The sequence below is a fragment of the Hypanus sabinus genome, chromosome 4 (assembly GCF_030144855.1).
Source record: "Hypanus sabinus isolate sHypSab1 chromosome 4, sHypSab1.hap1, whole genome shotgun sequence".
In the NCBI taxonomy this organism is placed as follows: domain Eukaryota; kingdom Metazoa; phylum Chordata; class Chondrichthyes; order Myliobatiformes; family Dasyatidae; genus Hypanus; species Hypanus sabinus.
This window is the reverse complement of record NC_082709.1, coordinates 114,611,467-114,630,382: the sequence shown is the minus strand read 5'-3', so window position 1 is coordinate 114,630,382 and position 18,916 is coordinate 114,611,467.

The window sequence follows — 18,916 nt, the reverse complement described above, 5'->3', positions numbered from 1 at the left end:
CACTTTGGTATCTCGGGCAGGCGGTCCCTTGCTAGTGAGGGAGATAGATGGCTTCCTCAACAAACAAGAGTGGGAGCTTACAGTCTCCGGGTCTCCCAACTCGGAGACCAACAAACTCTCACTCACCATCAAAAGAGAAGAGAATGGTTCTCTTGAGTTAAGGGGCCTCCTTCTGACAGCAACTGGCGCCACCTGCTGTCTTGATGTTTCGGTCTCCTGCGACGCTTCTGTTGGCGACAATGGCAAGGAACTGGATCGACTATGGAAACGCACACCGAAGACACACGTCTTTCAGGCCGTACCTGGAGATATCGAAGTGCCAGGCTGCGCAGCAGGGCCGAGAACCCACCGCTTGCAGAGAACCGTAGTTTGAGCTGCAGCTGTAGATCACAGACTCCGACAGGACCCCAGCAGCCTTGAAAAGACAAGAGAATCATGAGAAAAAAAGAATAAACCATTTCGCAGGTGAGCTGGAAGAAGTCACATAGGCCTGAAAAATGTCTGGCACCATCTTTTCTAGCTCCTCCCTTGTACCACCTCAGTGCACTGTGTAATGATTTGATCTGTGTGAACAGGTTTTTCACTGGAATTGAGCAGATTGTGGGGAAAGCTCGTTCTCTGTACTGAATATGTGTAACAATATTAATAAACCAAGCCAAGCCGGAACGTCAATTATCAATCCAATCAGCTATCTCTCCCTAGATCCAATGTGATCCAATCTAACCTGCCCTGAGGGATTTTGTTAAACGTCTGGCTAGATCATAAGACCATAAGACACTGGAGCAGGATTAAGCCATTCAGCCCATCGAGTCAGCCCACCATTCCATCATGGCTGGTTGTGGATCCCATTTAACCCTGTACACCTGCCTTCTCATCACTCCTTTGATGCACTGATCAATTAGGAAACTATCAACTTCCACCTTAAGTATACCCACTGCAGTCTGTGGTAGAGCAATCCACAGATTCAGTACACTGTGGCTAAAAAAAATTCCTCCCTACCTCTGTTCTAAAAGGTCGCCCCTCAATTTTGAGACTGTGCCCTCTCGTTATGGATGCTACCACCATAGGAAACATCCTCTTCACATCCACCGTGTAGAGTCTTTTCCATGTTCCATTGAGTGCAGCCCCACTGCTGCCAAATGCTCCTCATTGGTTAACCCCTTCATTCACAGAGTCATCCTCGGGAGCCTCCTCTGGACTCGCTCCAATGACAACACATACTTTCTGAGGTATGGGGCTCCAAACCTTTGAGAATACTCCAAGTATGGCCTGACTAGTGTCTTATAAAGCCTCATCATTATCTCCTTGCTTTTATATTCTATTCTCCTTGAAATAAATGCCAACATTGCATTTGCCTTCTTTACCACAGGCTCAACGTGTAAGTGAACCCTCTGGGAATCTTCCATGAGGACTTCTAAGTCCCTCTGCACCTCTGATGTTTGAACCTTTTTCCCATTTAGATAATGGTCTGCACTATTGTTCCTTTTACCAAAATGCATCATCATACATTTCCCAATGTTGTATTCCATCTGCCTCTTTTTGCCTGTTCTTCCAATTTGTCGAAGTCCTGCTGCAATTGCATTGTTTTCTCAGCACTACCTACCCCTCCACCTATCTTCATATCATCCACAAACTTTGCTACAAAGCCATCAATTCTATTATCCAAATTTTTGACAAACAACGTGAAAAGTAACGGTCCCAGTACTGACCCCTGAGGAACACAACTAGTCACTGGCAACCTCATGTGTGGCACCTTATCAAATGCCTTCTGAAAATCTAAGTAAATGACATCCACTGCCTCTCCTTTGTCCACCCCGGTTGTTACTTCCTCAAAAATACTCTAACAGATTTGTCAAGCAAGAGTTCCCTTCACAGACACCATGCTGACTTTGACTTATTTTGTCATTAGTCTCCAAGTACCCCAAAACCTCATCCTTAATAATAGATTCCAATACTTTCCCAACAACTGAGGTTAGGCTTACTGACCTATAATTTTCTTTCTTTTGCCTTCCTCCCTTCTTAATGCATCTGTTATCTCTTCAGCAATCTCTCTCAGGTCTCTGGAATGTAGTCCATCAGGTCCAGGTGACTCATCCACCTCAAGACCTTTGAGTTTGCTGAGCACTTTTTCCGCTGTGATGTCATTGGCGCTCACTTCTGCTCCCTGACACTCACGGACCTCTGGCACACTGCTACTGTCTTCCACAGTGAAGACTGATGCAAAGTACCTGTTAAATTCATCTGCCATGTCTTTGTCCCCCATTATTACCTCGCCAGCATCATTTCTCAGTGGTCAACCCTTACCTCTCATTTACTCTTTATATAACTGGAAAAAGCTTTTGGTATACTGCTTTAAATTATAAACAAGATAATCTGAGCAACACACAAACAAAATGCTCTGCAAGCCAGGCAGCATCTATGGAAAAAAGTACAGTCAATATTTTGGGCCAAAAAGCTTTTTTTCTCCAGTCCCACCAAAGGGTTTTGTCCTGAACTGTCGACTGTACATTTTCCCATTGATGCTGCCTGGCCTGCTGAGTTCCTCCAGCATTTTGCGTGTGTTGCTTCATATTATAGGTTAGTTTGCCTTCATATTTCATCTTTTCTCTTCTTATAGCTTTTTTTTAGTAGCCCTTTGATGATTTTAAAAGCTTTCCAATCATCCAACTTCCCATTCACTTTTGCTACCTTATATGCCTTTTCCTCAGCTTTTATGCAGTCCTTAACTTCCCTTGTCAGCCATGGTTGCTGATTCCTGCCATTTGAGAACTTCTTCTGTGAGACGTATTTATCCTGCTCCTTGTGAACTATTCCCAGAAACTTCAGCCATCTCCGTTCTGCCATCATCATCGCCAGTATCTCCACCAATCCACCTGGGCAAGCTCCTCTGTAATTCCCTTTATTCCATTGTGATACTGATACATGTGACTTGTGCTTCTCCCTCTCAAATTGCAGGATGAATTCAATCATATTATTATCACTCTCTCCTCATGGTTCCTTTACATTAAGCTCCCTAAGAGATCTGGATTATTACACAACACCTTTCCCTGAGAAGGCTCAAGCACAAACTGCTCTAAAAAGCCATCTCATAGGCAATCAACAAATTCCCTCTCTTGCAATCTGACACCAACCTGATTCTCCCAATCCCCTTGCATATTGAAGTCCGCCATTACAATTATGAAATTACCCTTATCACATGCTTTTTCTAGCATCGTTTGAAATCTTAACGCCACATCTTGGCTACTAATTGGAGGCCTATACATGATTTTCATAGTGTTTTTTTTTTACCCTTGTTGTTTCTTAACTCTACCCATAAAGATTGAACATTCTCTGACTCTTTCTAAAGATGTAATTCCATCTCTTACCAACAGAGCCACAGCACCACCTAAGCCTTCCTGCCTGTCCTTTCGATACAAGGTATATCCTTTGATGTTAAGTTGCCAACTATGACCTTCTTTCAGTCACGACTCAATAATGCCCACAACGTCATACTGACCAATCTCTAATTGTGCCACAAGTTTGTGGACCTTACTCTGAATGCTACACACTTCTAAATACAGCACTTTCAGTCCTTCATTCTTCACCCTTTTCAATTTTCCCTCTGTGGTACAACTTAACTCATTGATCTGTCTGCATTTGTACCCAGTCACTGTCTTGTCCTTCCTTACATTCATGTTACACCCATCGTCTACGTTTAAACCTGCTGGCTCATCCTCAGCTCTACCATTCTGGTTCCCAACTCCTTGCCACCATTCCCAATAGCCCTAGTGAACCTGCCCGCAAGAATATTGGTCTCCCTCAGATTCAAGTGCAACCCATCCTTTTGTACAGGTCACACCTGCCCCAGCAGAGGTAACAATTATCCTGAAATCTGAATCCCTGCCCCTGCTCCATTTCATCAGCCACAGATTTATTTGCCACTTCATTCTATTCCTATCCTCACTGTCATCCACTGCCCTCCCTCCTACCTCTTTGTTACCTCCTCAAAATACTGTAAAAGATTTGTCAGGCATGAATTTCCACATACAAAGCTGCCCTGAATTTCACACCCTCCAAATATTGTTGGAAGGGTTGGCGAGTTATCTCAAAGTCATGAGGGTATGACTAAATTTGGTGGGGGAGAGTGTAACACCCTGGGAAAGGGTTCACGGCTAAAGTAATGGTTTCTCTGTAGCAGCAGTGTTTGGGTTATGACTAGAGGTATGGGGACTTCAGAATGTCGCGTCCAATGAGCAGAACGGTTTTCTTTCTGGTGTGCCCGAAAGTGAGGGATTCAGCAAAAGATGGAGAGAGAAGATGCCAGAACAGAGAGGTCATAGACTGCAGAATTGAGTGGACGTGGAATGGGGTCAGGAGTCGACGACGCCTGGGGAAATCGATGTGGACGAACGGACTGGGAAGTGTCATGAGACTGTTACATTAAAATGGACCCTTTTCTTTTAGTGTTTCTTTACTAACCCTCTAGTCAAATTAAGAATTATAAAGCTAAATTGTTTAATTGCATATGGTGTACTGTTTGTTATTTCATGGTACTGATTTGTAACAGGGGAAAACATCACACAGCATCACTCAAACGAGATTTCACAAGTTTGGTGGGCCACCGAACCTAGGGATTACACGAGCAACACACACAGAATGCTGGAGGAACTCAACAGGCCAGGCTGCCTCTGTGGAAAAGTGTACAGTCGATGTTTAGGGCCAAAACCCTTTGGCAGGACTGGAGAAAAAAAAGTTGAGGAGTAGATTTGAAAGGTGGGGAAGAGGAGAGAGAAAAGCCAGGCAATAGGTGAAACTTGGAGCAGGAGGGATGAAGCAAAGAGCTAGGAAATTGATTGATGAAAGAGACAGAAGGCCATGGAAGAAAGAAAGGTGGGAGGAGCATCGGAGGGAGGTGATGGTCAGGCATGGAGATAACATGACAGAGGGACAAGGGGATTGGAAATGGTGAGGGGAGAGGGTGGGGGCCATTACTAGAAGTTTGAGAAATTGATGTTAATGCCATCATTGGAGGGTACCCAAATGGAATATAAGGTGTTGTTCCTCCAACCTAAGTGTGGCCTTATCCCGACAGTGGAGGAGGCCATGGATGGACATATCGGAATGGGAATGGGAAGTGGAATTAAAATGGGTGGCCACTGGGAGACCCCGCATGTTCTTGTAGATGGAGCATAGATGCTTGGCGAAGCGGTCTCCCAATCTATGTCGGGTCTCAGTGATATACAAGAGGCCACGCCAGGAGCTCCGAATACAGTATATGACCCCCCAACAGACTCACAGGCGAAGTGTTGCCTCACCTGGAAGGACCGTTTGGGGCTTGGAACATAGACTATTCCCCACTAAGAAACACCAGGCCATTGTCTCCCACACCATCACCAACCTTATTGACTCTGAGGATCTCCCAGCCACTGCCACCAACCTCATAGTTCCCACCTCGTTCCACCCTGCTACTTGTAAAAACACCATCCCCTTCTCTCAATTCCTCCATGCCCACCACATCTGCTCTCAGGATGAGGCTTTTCATTTTAGAACAAAGGAGATGTCCTCCTTTTTCAAAGAAAGGGGCCTCCCTTCCTCCATCATCAACGCTGCCCTCAATGGCATCTCTTTCATTTCACGCATGTCTACTCTTACCCCATCCTCCCACCACACTACCAGAGATAGGGTTTCTCTTGTTTTCACCTACCACCCCACCAGCCTCCGCGTCCAGTCCATAATGCTCCAAAACCTCCACCACCTCCAACTGGATACCACCACCAAACACATTTTTCCCTCCTCCCCCCCCCCAACTCTCTGCTTTCCACAGGGATTGTACTCTATGCGACTCCCTTATCCATTCACCCCTCCCCACTGATCTCCCTCCTGGCACTTATCCTTGCAAGCAGAAAAAGTGCTACACCTGCCCCTACACCTCCTCCCTCACTACAATTCAGGGCCCCAAACAGTCCTTCCAGGTGAGGCGATGCTTCATCTGCAAGTCTGTTGGGGTCATATACTGTGAACTGTGCTCCCGGTGTGGCCTCCTGTATATCGACATAGATTCAGAGACCGTTTTGCTGAGCATCTGGCAGGACGAGTGGGATCTCCCAGTGGCCACCCATTTTAATTCTACTTTCCATTCCCATTCTAATATGTCCATCTATGGTCTTCTCCACTGTTGGGATAAGGCTGTGCTTAGGTTGAAGGAACAACACCTTATATTCCGTTTGGCTAGCCTCCAATCTGATGGCATGAACATTGATTTCTCAAACTTTTAATAGTGCTTTCCACTCCATTCACCATTTCCTATCCTCTTGTCCCTCTCTCACGTTATCTCCTTGCCCGACCATCGCCTCCCTCTGGTGCCCCTCCCCTTGCCCCCATTTTTTTTCCATGGTCTAGCTCTTTGCTTCATCCCTCCCCCTTCAAGTTTCACCTGTCACCTGGTGTTCCTCTCTCCCCTCCCCTCACCTTTCAAATCTACTCCTCAGCCTTTTCTCTCCAGTCCTGCTGAAGGGTTTTGGCCTGAAATGTCAACTGTGCTGTTTTCCAATGAAGATCTCAATCGTGTACTGAAAGAATGGATTCATCAACATTGGGTTGAACATATGCAGCTTAACGGTATGCTGATCATGAAACAATCAGAGATCTATCACGACAAACTGACAATTGAAGGTAATTGTGAATATTTAGCAGGCTGGTTGCAGAAATTTAAGAAAAGGCATGGCATTACATTTTTAAAAATTTGTGGCGATGATCGTTACTGATCACAAAGCAGCAGAGAAATTAATTTAATGATTTTGCCAAGATCATCACCGATGAAAAACTAACATGTTGAATGGCTGTATCAGTACATATGTGTGATGAACGGGTGTATGACCAAGAGCGCTTACTGGTACCACATAAGTTCTGAGCTGGGAATGACAGCAATGCCAAACAGCCATTGCCTGTCCATCTGGGTGGCCAAGGTAGTGAGTGACAGCTTACGTTTCAAGTCAAGTCACTTTTTATTGTCATTTCGACCATTACTGCTGGTACAGTACACAGTCAAAACAAGACAATGTTTTTCAGGACCATGGTGCACAGTAGAGGGCAGTAAGTTGGTGTCAGTGCAGGCTCTGGGTATTGAGGAGTCTGATGGCTTGGGGGAAGAAACTGTTACATAGTTTGGTCGTGAGAGCCCGAATGCTTTGGTGCCTTTTCCCAGACAGCAGGAGGGAGAAAAGTTTGTATGAAGGGTGCGTGGGGTCCTTCATAATGCTGTTTGCTTTGCGGATGCAGTGTGTAGTGTAAATGTCTGTAATGGTGGGAAGAGAGACCTCGATGATCTTCTCAGCTGACCTCACTATCCGCTGCAGGGTCTTGTGACCTGACGGTGCAATTTCTGAATCAGGCAACTTGACTTGACTTGACTATATAGTAGCTGCAAATATTCCAAAATCTGAAATCCGAAACAGATTTGGCCCCAAGCACTTTGGATAAGAGATTCTCACCTGCACAGTTCATACCTTCACTGTGATGCTTATAGGAGTAGAACCGCAACTGACAAAATAAACCACCTGAGTGATCTCCCAGGGCTGACAAAGATCACAGCCAGTGAGATTCAGCTGCCTTCGTGGAAAATAAGAAAAGCAGCCAACTGCAGGCCAATGGCCACTAGCCTTGTTCTATGAAAAGTATGGAAGTGAAATATTTCTTAAGCAGAATAAAACAGAATAAAAATGTGGTTGAAGTGATTTGCTCAAAAGAGGAAGTGTGGTCTTTAACAGAGTAGGTGCGGCATTGCTATTACGTGGGCAAGCACTGACAAAATTACCCAACTTAATTATGTAGTTTTAACAGAAACTTATTCTGGGTCTAAATCATTAATGTCTTGATCCTCTGGGCATGTCAGGAAATAAATGTGACACCAGACACCAGAGTGTGGACAGCATGCAGCTCCAGCTGGGGCCAATAGGTGTCAGGGGAGCAAAGGGGCCTTTTTTTTGTTATCCACCATGGCGAAAGTCCGGTTTTAAGTGATCCATACAATCAAGTAGCAAATAAGAAGGGAAAAATGAAAATAGCACTTCTGAAGTAGAAATGAAACACTTCGAACAGAATCAGTCCTATGTTGGCATAAGACCAAGTGTAGCATCAGCACTTGCCAGGTAGATGTCAGCATGTGCATTGTTCAGTATGTTAAGGGTTGATTGTGCTAGAGAACATACACAGTTCACATCTGGACAGACTAGTGTGGGCCTGTTATTAACGATACACAACATCCAGCCTCTCAACACCACGTACAATCAAAAATGGAAGCTAATTACCAAAACAACGAGGCATGTACTCAATGTACCTTTTGTGCTTTCTTCATGTCCAAACTCTGTTGATTTGGTTCTTCTTGATTGCACTTCACCTTTCTAAAGTCTGAGTTCAAATGAAAATAATATAAAAGCAAGGATGTGATGCAGAGGCTTTATGAGGCACTGCTCAGACCACACCTGGAGTATTGTCAGCAGTGTTGGGCCCCATATCTTAGAAAGGATGTGTTGATATTGGGGAGGTCCAGTGGATGTTTACAAGAATGATCTGGGGAAAGAAAAGATTAAGGTATGAGGAGTGTTTGATGGCTCTGGGCCTGGACTTCAGAAGATTGTGAGGGGGGATCTCATTGAAACCTACCAAATACCACAAGTCCGAGATAGGAGTGGATGTGGAAGAGGATGTTTTCAACAGTGGGAAGAGTCTAGAACCAGAGAGCATAGCCTCAATATAGAAAGATGTTCCCTTATAACCAAGATGAGGGGAAATTTCTTTAGCCAGAGGATGGTGAGTCTGTGGAATTCCTTGCCACAGACAGCTGAAGAGGCGAAGTCATTGGGTATATTGGTTCTTGATTAGTTAGGGCATCGAAGGCTACAGGAGAATGCTACAGAAGGCAGAATACATAGAAGGCTACAGAAATCAGGAGAAAGGAGTTGAGAGAGAAAATACTGTAAATCAGCCATATCAAATGGCAGAGCAGACTCAATGGGCTGATTAGCTTAACTCTTCTCCCATGTCTTATGTTCTTCATGAGTTGTGATTTAACAATAATTTACAAAATCAAAGGTTCCTATAGCATTATTGCTACTCCACAAAGAGGGCTTCACAATTGCTCTGCAAATGTGACCATGTTGAACCTTAACAGTGTAACAGCAACATGTTGTGGGATGTAGTATATAATTCCTACATGCCCAGCAGACTTTGATCATTTCTCTCTCTCTCCATTATAATGATTCCTTTGTTTATTTTCAATGCAAATCAAATTAGGTAATGGGAGCTAATTCCTCAGTGATCCTTTGTTAAGGCAAAAAAATCTCTTGTTACTATAGCTATGAAGACATCCTAAAACACTTTGCATTCCTGGAACAGTGGTTATCATTCTGACATACCAGCCAACTTGCAAAAAAAAGATTAATAATCATATAATCTGTTTTAGTAGTGTTGGTTGAGTGAAACTAAGGTCCAATAGACCAAGTAGTACTTTCCACAGCATTGTGGGATCTTTTGTTTTCAACCATTGCCAGAGCCACTATTTGCCATCTCTCCGTAAAGCTGAATTATTTGACAACAGACAATGTGCTTTACTTTTCAGTCCGAATAGCTTTGTATGAAGTAGTTAGCAAATTTGTATTATAACAAACGAGGACATAATTCAAACTGAAATCAATAAAAATTAATCATTAGCAGTGCCACTTAATGGACTTTCTCCTTGCAGACCACACACTTTGTGCTGGATAATGGACTAAATTTTCTGGAGGAGTAATCCCTTATATTCCGTCTGGGTAGCCTCCAGCCTGGTAGCATGAACATCGATTCCTTGAACTTCCAGTAATTGCACTCCCCCCCTTCACCATTCCCCATTCCTGTTTTCTCTTTCACCTTATCTCCTTTCTTGCCCATCACCTCCCTCTGGTGCTCCTCCCCCTTCCCTGTCTTCCATGGTCTTCTACCCTCTCCCTTCACCACCATCCTAAACTAAAGCAAATATTCTACCCTTCCCCTTCTCCAATCCTGTATCTCTTTCCCCAATCAACTTCAATGCTCTTTGCTTCACCCCTCCCCCTCCTGATTTCACCTACCACCTTGTACTTCTTCTTCCCCTCCCCCATCTTCTGACTCTGACTTCTCATTGGTTTGTCCAGTCCTGATGAAGGTTTTTGACCTGAAATGTAGATTTCTTCTATAGATGCAGTCTAGCCTGGCCTGCTGAGTTCCTCTGGCATTCCTCTAGTGTGTGTTGCTTGGACTTCCAGCATCTGCAGACTTTCCCTTGTTTGTAAATTTTCTGGAGTGTGATTTGAACCCAGAAACGCAAGAGTTCTCAGTGAACTGGCATCGTACTGTCAATAGGTAAGCAACTCAGAGAAGATGCAGTTAACTCAGCTAATACCCAAGGTGGTTAATGGAATCTCTGACCTTTACTCTTGATCAGTTTCTGCCTCATGGAGGACCTGTGAGGAAGTGACAAGAGTTCAGATGCATCCCCAAAATAGTTGGCCTGATAACCACCATGATGCATCACAAGACCTGAGAATCACTGAAGCAAGAGAAGGAGGTGAAGCAACAAATATCTGCTTCAGTTTAGGATGGTGGAGATCAGGGTGAGGTGTTTGATGTTGCAGTGTTCTCTGAGTTTGGCAATTAGCTTGCAGAGGTTTCATCAGAACTTGAGGTGACACACTCAGTGCACAGTTGATATTTCTCTCTGGGAGTGCTTGCGTTTATATAGACCCCCCCCCCCCACATTGCTTTAGAGCTGATTATCTACCCCCTTCAGCTGATCTTCGCCTGAGCCAGAGCCTCCATGGTATCCCATTTAAAGTGGGGTCCTTCTCGGTCTTTGTGTACCAAGATAAGCGACGGTGGATCGTGTCTCCGTACCGTCAGCTGTGTTCCGGTAAGCAAGTTGTACACGAAGCAGGCATGAATTTTTGGAAGTGCTGGTTCTCTTCTGATAACTCTGTAAAGAATGATATCGAAATAGACGCCGTATACGAACCCGTAAGAGCTGAAGAAATGCAAGGAAATAGAATTCACAGATCAACTGAAGGGGTAGCCAATAAGGACCGGGGCGAGTGAATGGGTCCTATATAAGCGTGAGCACTCCCAGAGAGAAACACCAGCAGCTACACACTGAGGATGTCATCTCGACTGGTGATGAAACATCTGCAGGCTAATTGCCAAACTCGGCGAACACCGCAACATCATCCGCTTTGGGTTTGAGTTCCACCAGACCGGAGGCAGGCCAGCCACATCCTCAAGGTGGTGCTCAAATGAAAGGCTCCTGCTTCACCCCGATCACAGTACAATAAACCAGGCCCTGCACTGTCATGCAGCAACATGTGGAACCACTCCACTAACAGGCTCTCATTCTTGAACTATTTTTTCAGCTGCTGCGAGACAAGTGTTGTTGGATAAATGTTAATGAAGAGATAGACAGTGTCTGTCTGTTTTACATAATAGGCAGGGAGATGACCTGCAATCCTATTTCAGACCTGCCTGTGAATGTGGGCCAGTTTCCAGTATCAGCAAATTCCTAGCTCATTATTCATTATTCTGATGAACTGGGTAGATCTGGCTCAAACTTGACTCTGGGCTTCTGGACATAATGTCACTTAGTTGTCTGCCCTGCCCTCGCTCTGACCTCTCTGTTCTTGGCCTCTTATTCTGTTGAAGCGAAGCTCAATGTGAAGAACTGTGCCTCACATTCCACAAGTAATGACTCCACAGCTTCCACTTCCATCTCCTTTAGACCAAACCCTCCTCCTTTCCCTGACAACCTGTTTGCCTTTCATCCTCATTAATTCTGTTTCCTATTTGATCTCTCCTTGCCATCCACTTTACTTGCCCATCTCCCCTCTCTACAAGTTAAAACTTATTTCAATGCTAACATCTTCCAGTACTGATGACAAACCAGATGGGGGATGTAGGCACACTTCAATTTATTGTCCATCTCTACCTGTGCTTGAAAAGGTGGTGACAAGCCATATTCTTGAGCCACTACATTGCTCCTGGTGAAGGAACACCCCTCGTTCATTTGGGAAGGACTTACAGGGTTTACATCCAGTGGCAATGAAGGACCAGTAGTATGCTTCCCAGTCAGGGTAGTGCAGGGTTTGAGGGAGAATCCGCAGATGGAGATGTTCACCTGCTGCTCTTGTCTTTCTTGATGACAGAAATCACAAGTATGGCAGATACAGTAGGAAAAGTCTGCCACTAGTCACAGAGAGAATAAGTATTTATGGTTCTGCACATATTTACCTTCTCTGTCTCCAGATTCTGCTCAGTCTATTCAATATTCTGCTGAGAGGCAGATCAGTGGCTTTCTGGTCTGGTGACGGAGTAAGGTAGAAGAGGTCCAGATGCGATCCCTGGAAAACCACCTCACGTGCAAAGTGGCAATTCTGGGCCAAACTTGAATCACTGAAAGATGCTCGACAGCTGTGGCAGGGCTCTTACCACTTACAAAGTGAAACCATACAACGTAGTGTACATAGCTGACAACAAAGCTCCGCTCCCAGATGGGCTCGGCGCCTTCTGTGCTCACTTGGACTGTCAAAACATGGAGGAAATTTCATGTACTCCCACAGACCCCAATGATCTGTGGTTTCTGTCTCTGACGACAATATGAGCCTAATAAAATCATCCAGCCTAGATGGGGTACCTGGCCAAGTACTAATCACCAATATCTTTAATCTCTTGCTTCGGCAGCCTGAGGTACCCAGCTACTTCAAGCAGGTTTCAATTATATCAGTGCCTAAGAAGAACATGGTAACCTGCCTCAATGACCATCGCCCACTAGCACATACATACACTGTGAGGAAGTGCTTTGAGAGGTCATTGATGAAGCATATCAACTCCTGCTTAAGAGTTGACTTGGATCTTCTCTAATTCGCCTACCAGCAAAGGTCCACAGCAGCTGCCATTTTATTGGCTCTTCACTCAACCCGTGAACATCTGTACACCAATGATGCCTACATTGGGATGTTCTTCATTGATTACAGCTCAGCATTCAACACTATCATCCCCTCAAAACTAATCAATAAGCTTCAAAACCTTAGCCTTGTGCAGTTTGGATCTTTGATTTCCTCATTTGCCCAGGTAGTTCTCATTGGCAACAATATCTCCTCTACAATCACCATCTGCACAGGTGTACCACAAGGCTGAGTGTTTAAACGCCCGCTCTACTCGCTTGACACTTATGATTGTGAGGCTACACACAGCTCCAATGCCATATACAAATTTGCTGATGACACCACTGTCACTGGCTGAATCAAAATATGGTGATGAATCAGCATATAGGAGGGAGATTGAAAATCTGGCTGAGTGGTGCCACAACAACAACCTCTCACTCAATGTCAGCAAGACCAAGGAGCTGATTGTTGCCTTTGGAAGAGGAAACTAGAAGTCCATGAGCCTGTCTTCATCAGGGGATCAGAGGTAAAAGAGGATCAGCAACTTTAAATTCCTTAGTGCTATCATTTCAGATGATCTGTCCTGGACCCAATACAAAGAAAGCACAGCAGTGCCTCTGCTTCCTTAGAGGTTGCAAAAATTCAACATGACTTTTTCTTGGACATCTATAAAAACTTTAACAAGCTTTTATAGATGTGTGGTGGAGAGTTTATTGACTATTGCATTGTGGCCTGGTATGGAAACACCAGGCCCATGAATGGAAAATCCTATAAAAATTAGTGGATATGGCCCAGTCCATCATGGGTAAAGCTCTCCTTACCATTGAGCACATCTACACAGCATGCTGTCACAGGAAAGCAGCATCCACCATCAGGAACCCCCACCACCCAGGACATGCTCTCTTCTCACTGCTGCATCAGGAAGAAGGTACAGGAGACTCAGGACTCACACAACCAAGTTCAGGAACAGTTTTTACCTCTCAACCATCAGGCTCATGAACCAGGGGGGATAACTTCACTCAACTTCACTCGAGCCATCACTGAATTGTTTGCAGAAACTATGGACTCATTTTCGTTTCATGTTCTTGATATTTATTGCTTTCTTGCTTATTTATTTATTTATCTATTTATCTGTCTATCTATCTATCTGTTGTGTTTGCAGTTTGTTGTCTTTTGCACATTGGTTGGTTGTCCATTTTGTTGGGTGGAGTCTTTCATTGATTCTATTGTGCAGTTGCTGTGTATCTCCACAAGAAAATGAATCCCATGTTTGTATATGGCGATATAAACATACTTTGATGATAAATTTACTTTGAACTTTGGATTTTGTATTTCCAGAATCTTCCATTTTTGTTCCTTTATTTCTCATCTGTTGTCACCAATCGCAAGTCTGCTAACTGAACAGTTAGCTGGACCACTCTAGAAGGCCCTGGTTATGTGACCTAGGTCACATCTGCACAAAGATGGAGGATTTCCATTCCTTTGGTGAGGAAGTCTGAGATTTTACAACAATCTATGAGCTTTATGTCCTGGGAGTTCTTCTTGGACATCCAAAATAAAAGTAGTATCATACCAACTTGCTGAGTTTCCAGCTATTTAGTGAAAATACAAAATTTTACTTCGGTATCTTATCTCCTTTCACACCTTCACAGTAACATTGTGTGCCTTCATGGATATTTATGACAGAAACCCCTCATGTCCACAACAAACAAAACTTGGTTAATCCTATTTCCAGCTGTGGGTCCATGTTTTACTTTGGATTTATTATCTCTGTTGGATGGAAGGAAACTGCGAATAATGAAAAATGGCAGAAAATTTCCAAACCCCCTAATAGACAAAGAATTCTTCTCCATCTTCCAGATTGGAGATCTTCTCAAATGGCTGAAGACTTGGTTAGTCTGAGAATTTACAAAGATCTCAGAAGACCTATTACATACCATTTAGTCTTTGAAACATAGCTCGGTCAAATCATGCATCCAAATGCCTCCAAAGTACTCAATACTGTGTACATTTTACGTCCGCTGCAAAAGCTGTACCTATCGTACATTGGAAAAGATTTCAGCCCCCACAATTAATTTCACATTTTACTGTCTAATTTTCTAAATTTAAAATATATTGAGATAGGATTCTTTTGAGCTAATCTACAAAACATTGTGCATTATTTCAAATCATAAACATTAAAAGCCAAAATTGTGAGGCTGAAAATGTATTCATCCCCTTTGTAATTACTACACCAACTTTCCTCAGGTGCAATACTGTATATTACCTTACCAGCTCATTCAATTTGTAGGTGTAGAAAATTGGAGGGTCAACTGAGTATATACCCTCTCTCTCTGCAAGGTCTAACAGTATGGTAGGTATTCACTAGACCAAACCAAAATGAAGACAAAAGAACGCTCAAGGCAATTCAGGGAAATGATCATAGAGAAGTGCTGATCTGGGAAGGGTACAAGACCACCTCAGGCAATAAACGTATCTCAGAGCTCAGTGCAGTCCATCATGAAAAAGTGGAAAAAATATGAAACCATAGCCACACTGCCGCCCCTCTAAACATAGTTGCTGGAGAAAAACGACATTTGTACGGAAGGCTACTGTGATGCCAACAGTCACTCTTTGTGAGCTGCAGAGCGTTAATGCCTGTAACTGGAGATGAAGTTTTTCATTCCACTATTTTTAAGGCCTTGCAAAAAAAAAAGATATTTATGGAAGGATGGCAAGGAAGAAGCCTAAAAAATATATCCTTGCCTGTCAAGACTTTTCAAAGCTTCACTTAGAAGATACTGTAAAGATGTGGAAGAAGGTCTTGTGGTTGCATGAAACTAAAGTGGAACTTTTTGGCCTCAGTACTAAGCAGTACGTATGGCAATAATCTAATACTGTGCATCAGCCAGGTAACATCATCCCTACTGTAACGTATAGTGGAGGTAGCATCATGCCATGGGAATGCTTTTCACCAACAGGGACTGGAAACTTGGTTATGATTGATGGGAAGGTGAATGCTGCTAAATACAGAGAGATCCTGGATTAAAGACCTGCTAGCCTCTGCCAGAAAGCTTAAATAAGGGAAGCAGTTCATCTTTCAGCACAGCAACAACCCAAAGTGCACTGCCAGAGCAACTATGGAGCGGCTTCAAATTAAAAAAATATTGATGCCCTTGACTGGCCCAGTCAGAGACTTGACCTTAATCTGATCAAACATATCTGGCAAGACCACAAGATTGGTGTTCACTTCTGCTCCCTAACTAACCTGGCACAGCTTGAGCAATCTTGCAAGGAGGGATGGGCAAATCTTGCTATATTATGTTGTACAAAGCTAATAGAGACTTATCTAAAATACTACTGGCTGTAAAAGCCTAGAGGGGTGGTCTACTAATTACTGAGCAAAGGGGGATGAATACTTCTGAATTGCTGACATTTCAGTTTTTGAATTTTTAGTTTTTCATGCTTCACAATTTCCCCTGTCTTTTGAGCTCGAGCTTGAAAAAAAGAACATGTGATACACAAATTAAAATTCTCAGTTAAATTGATGAAAATCTCTGGTTGTAGCACTCATTTACGTGGACAGTGGGTTGGGGACTACATACTTTTACACGACACTAAACCTCCAAAGAGCAGTTAAGCAAGCAAGGTCAATAATTGAAAGTGGTATTGGTACCAAGCTTAAAGAACAAAACTCAGCCAACTCAGAATCAGATTTAATGTCACCTTCATATGTTGTGAAATTTGTTGTCTTTGTGGCAGCAATACAAGGCAATGCATAATAATAGAGGGGAAATTACAGCAAGTATATATGTATTAATGGTTAAGTAGCACCCTTCCTCCCCCCCATACCAGGTGGTGATGCAGCCAGTTAGATTGCTTTCCCCGGTACATCCATAGAAGCTTGGTGACATACCAAATCTCCTGAAACCTCATGAAATGTAGCCGCTGTTGTGCTTTCTTTGTAGCTGCATTGATATGTGAAGGATGCATAAAGCCAAATGCATGGGAAAAGAGTAGTCCTGAAGACTAGAAGATTTTAGAGAATCAGCAAAGGGTGCAGAAAAAAAATTGTGAAAAGAAAGAGGAAATTTTAAAAATTAAAGTGGTTTGAAAAAGAGAAATGAGAGCAGGGTGTTGTCGCTGGAAGATGCATGGTGGATACTCCTTTTCAATTGCCCGTTTCCATGTGACACATGAAAGGTAAAGTGGGTGAAGCTTGTTCTACTTCCAGGAAAGCACAGGAAGCTCTGTGAATTTGAGTTTCGCATGCCCAATATCAGGGTCAGTGATTTGTGAAATACCCATTCTGAGGTATGATGAGGATCAGAGGCTCCTGAAACTCATTCCTATAGTGTCACAGAATGGTTACAGCATAGAAGAAGGCCATTTGACCCATCAAGATGCGAAAGTAATATGGCTGATCCAACTACCCTCTCCCCTTGGCCCTGCAAAGATACTTAGTCAATTCTCTTTGGAAGCCTCTTCAAAAGATGTGCTGTGCAAACTATTTTTCCACATATCGCTCTCAGATCTTTTGCTAATCAGCTTCATTCTATGTTCCTGGTTTTTGAGGCCACCCAGTGACTCAACAGCTGACCGGGCACTTCCAGTCCCCTTCACTTTAGGTAGTTTTCAGAGAGCTCCTCACAGCCTCCTGTGTTCCACCAGCCGCGGCAGTTCTGGCTATCTCCTGGCGGAGTCAGAGCGTGATTTTTTGATTCAGCGGTCACAGTTCCACGCTGGCAGCACCAAAGGAGGCTACGAGCTCAATATTCAGGTGTGGTCCCATTTGTGTGTACATTTAAAACAAATCAAGTCACAATGAATAAAGGACCTTTCAGTCACCCTAGTCTGCAGGAAGCTATACACAATAATGCAGCGGTGTTTATTCATCACACCTGTGAGTTAATTGAAGCTGAAATTCCTTACAGTCTCCTTGGCAGTCTGAAACATGGAAGGCAGTTACCAACACACGGGACTTGCAAATTCCATACAGATGAGTTGTCTGCCTAATACCAGGCAGTTTAAATGTTCTGCAAAGTTCTGACACTCTAAATCAATCACTGAGGCTCAAGGGATAGCACATTCATTTGGCAGACAGGTAGACGCTGGGTTAAATCACACTCATGTAATCTGAGTACAGAAATCCTGGCAGAGCTAATTACAGAGCTGAGCAGTGCCCCGTCCTGCTCGAGGTTTTATCTTCAGCACTATTGTTGGTGGGTCAGGGTGGAACTTGCACCTGACCTGTGTTTGACTCCAGACTAACACGTTTCTCATAATATGTAATGGCTCTCCTCCGACTCAGTGCAGGGTTCAGCACTTTGATGACTGATGCTTGGATTTCCTTCCATGTGCCTGGTCAAATGGCCTCCTCTTGAGCTCTGCATTTGTCTGTCTATTCCATGCAGATTTCACCAATGTGCCCAGCACAAATCTGAGCATCTGCCTGTCCTCCTACTACCTGCATACAGCCAGAGGCTAAGGAGCAAGACACCAGAGGTAAGGATAACAAAGAGGTAGTCACAGGAGGCAGAGAAATGGCTGTGGTACTGCTTTGAGTCAGTGGACAGAACCATGTTCAAGGGCTTGCTCATATTAAGCATGCAGGTACAGCAGGCAGTGAAGAAAGCTAATGGCATGTTGCCCTTCATAACCAGGGGAGTTGAGTAAAGGAGCAAAGAGCTCCTTCTGCAGTTGTACAGGGCCCTGGTGAGACCACACCTGGAGTATTGTGTTCAGTTTTGGTCTCCAAATCTGAGGAAGGACATTCCTGCTATTGAGGGAGTGCAGCGTAGGTTCACAAGGTTGATTCCCGGGATGGTGGGACTGTCATATGTTGAAAGAATGGAGCAACTGGGCTTGTATACACTGGAATTTAGAAGGATGAGAGGGGATCTGATTGAAACATATAAGATTATTAAGGTATTGGACATGCTAGAGGCAGGAAACATGTTCCAGATGTTGGGGGAGTCCAGAACCAGAGGCCACAGTTTAAGAATAAGGGCTAGGCCATT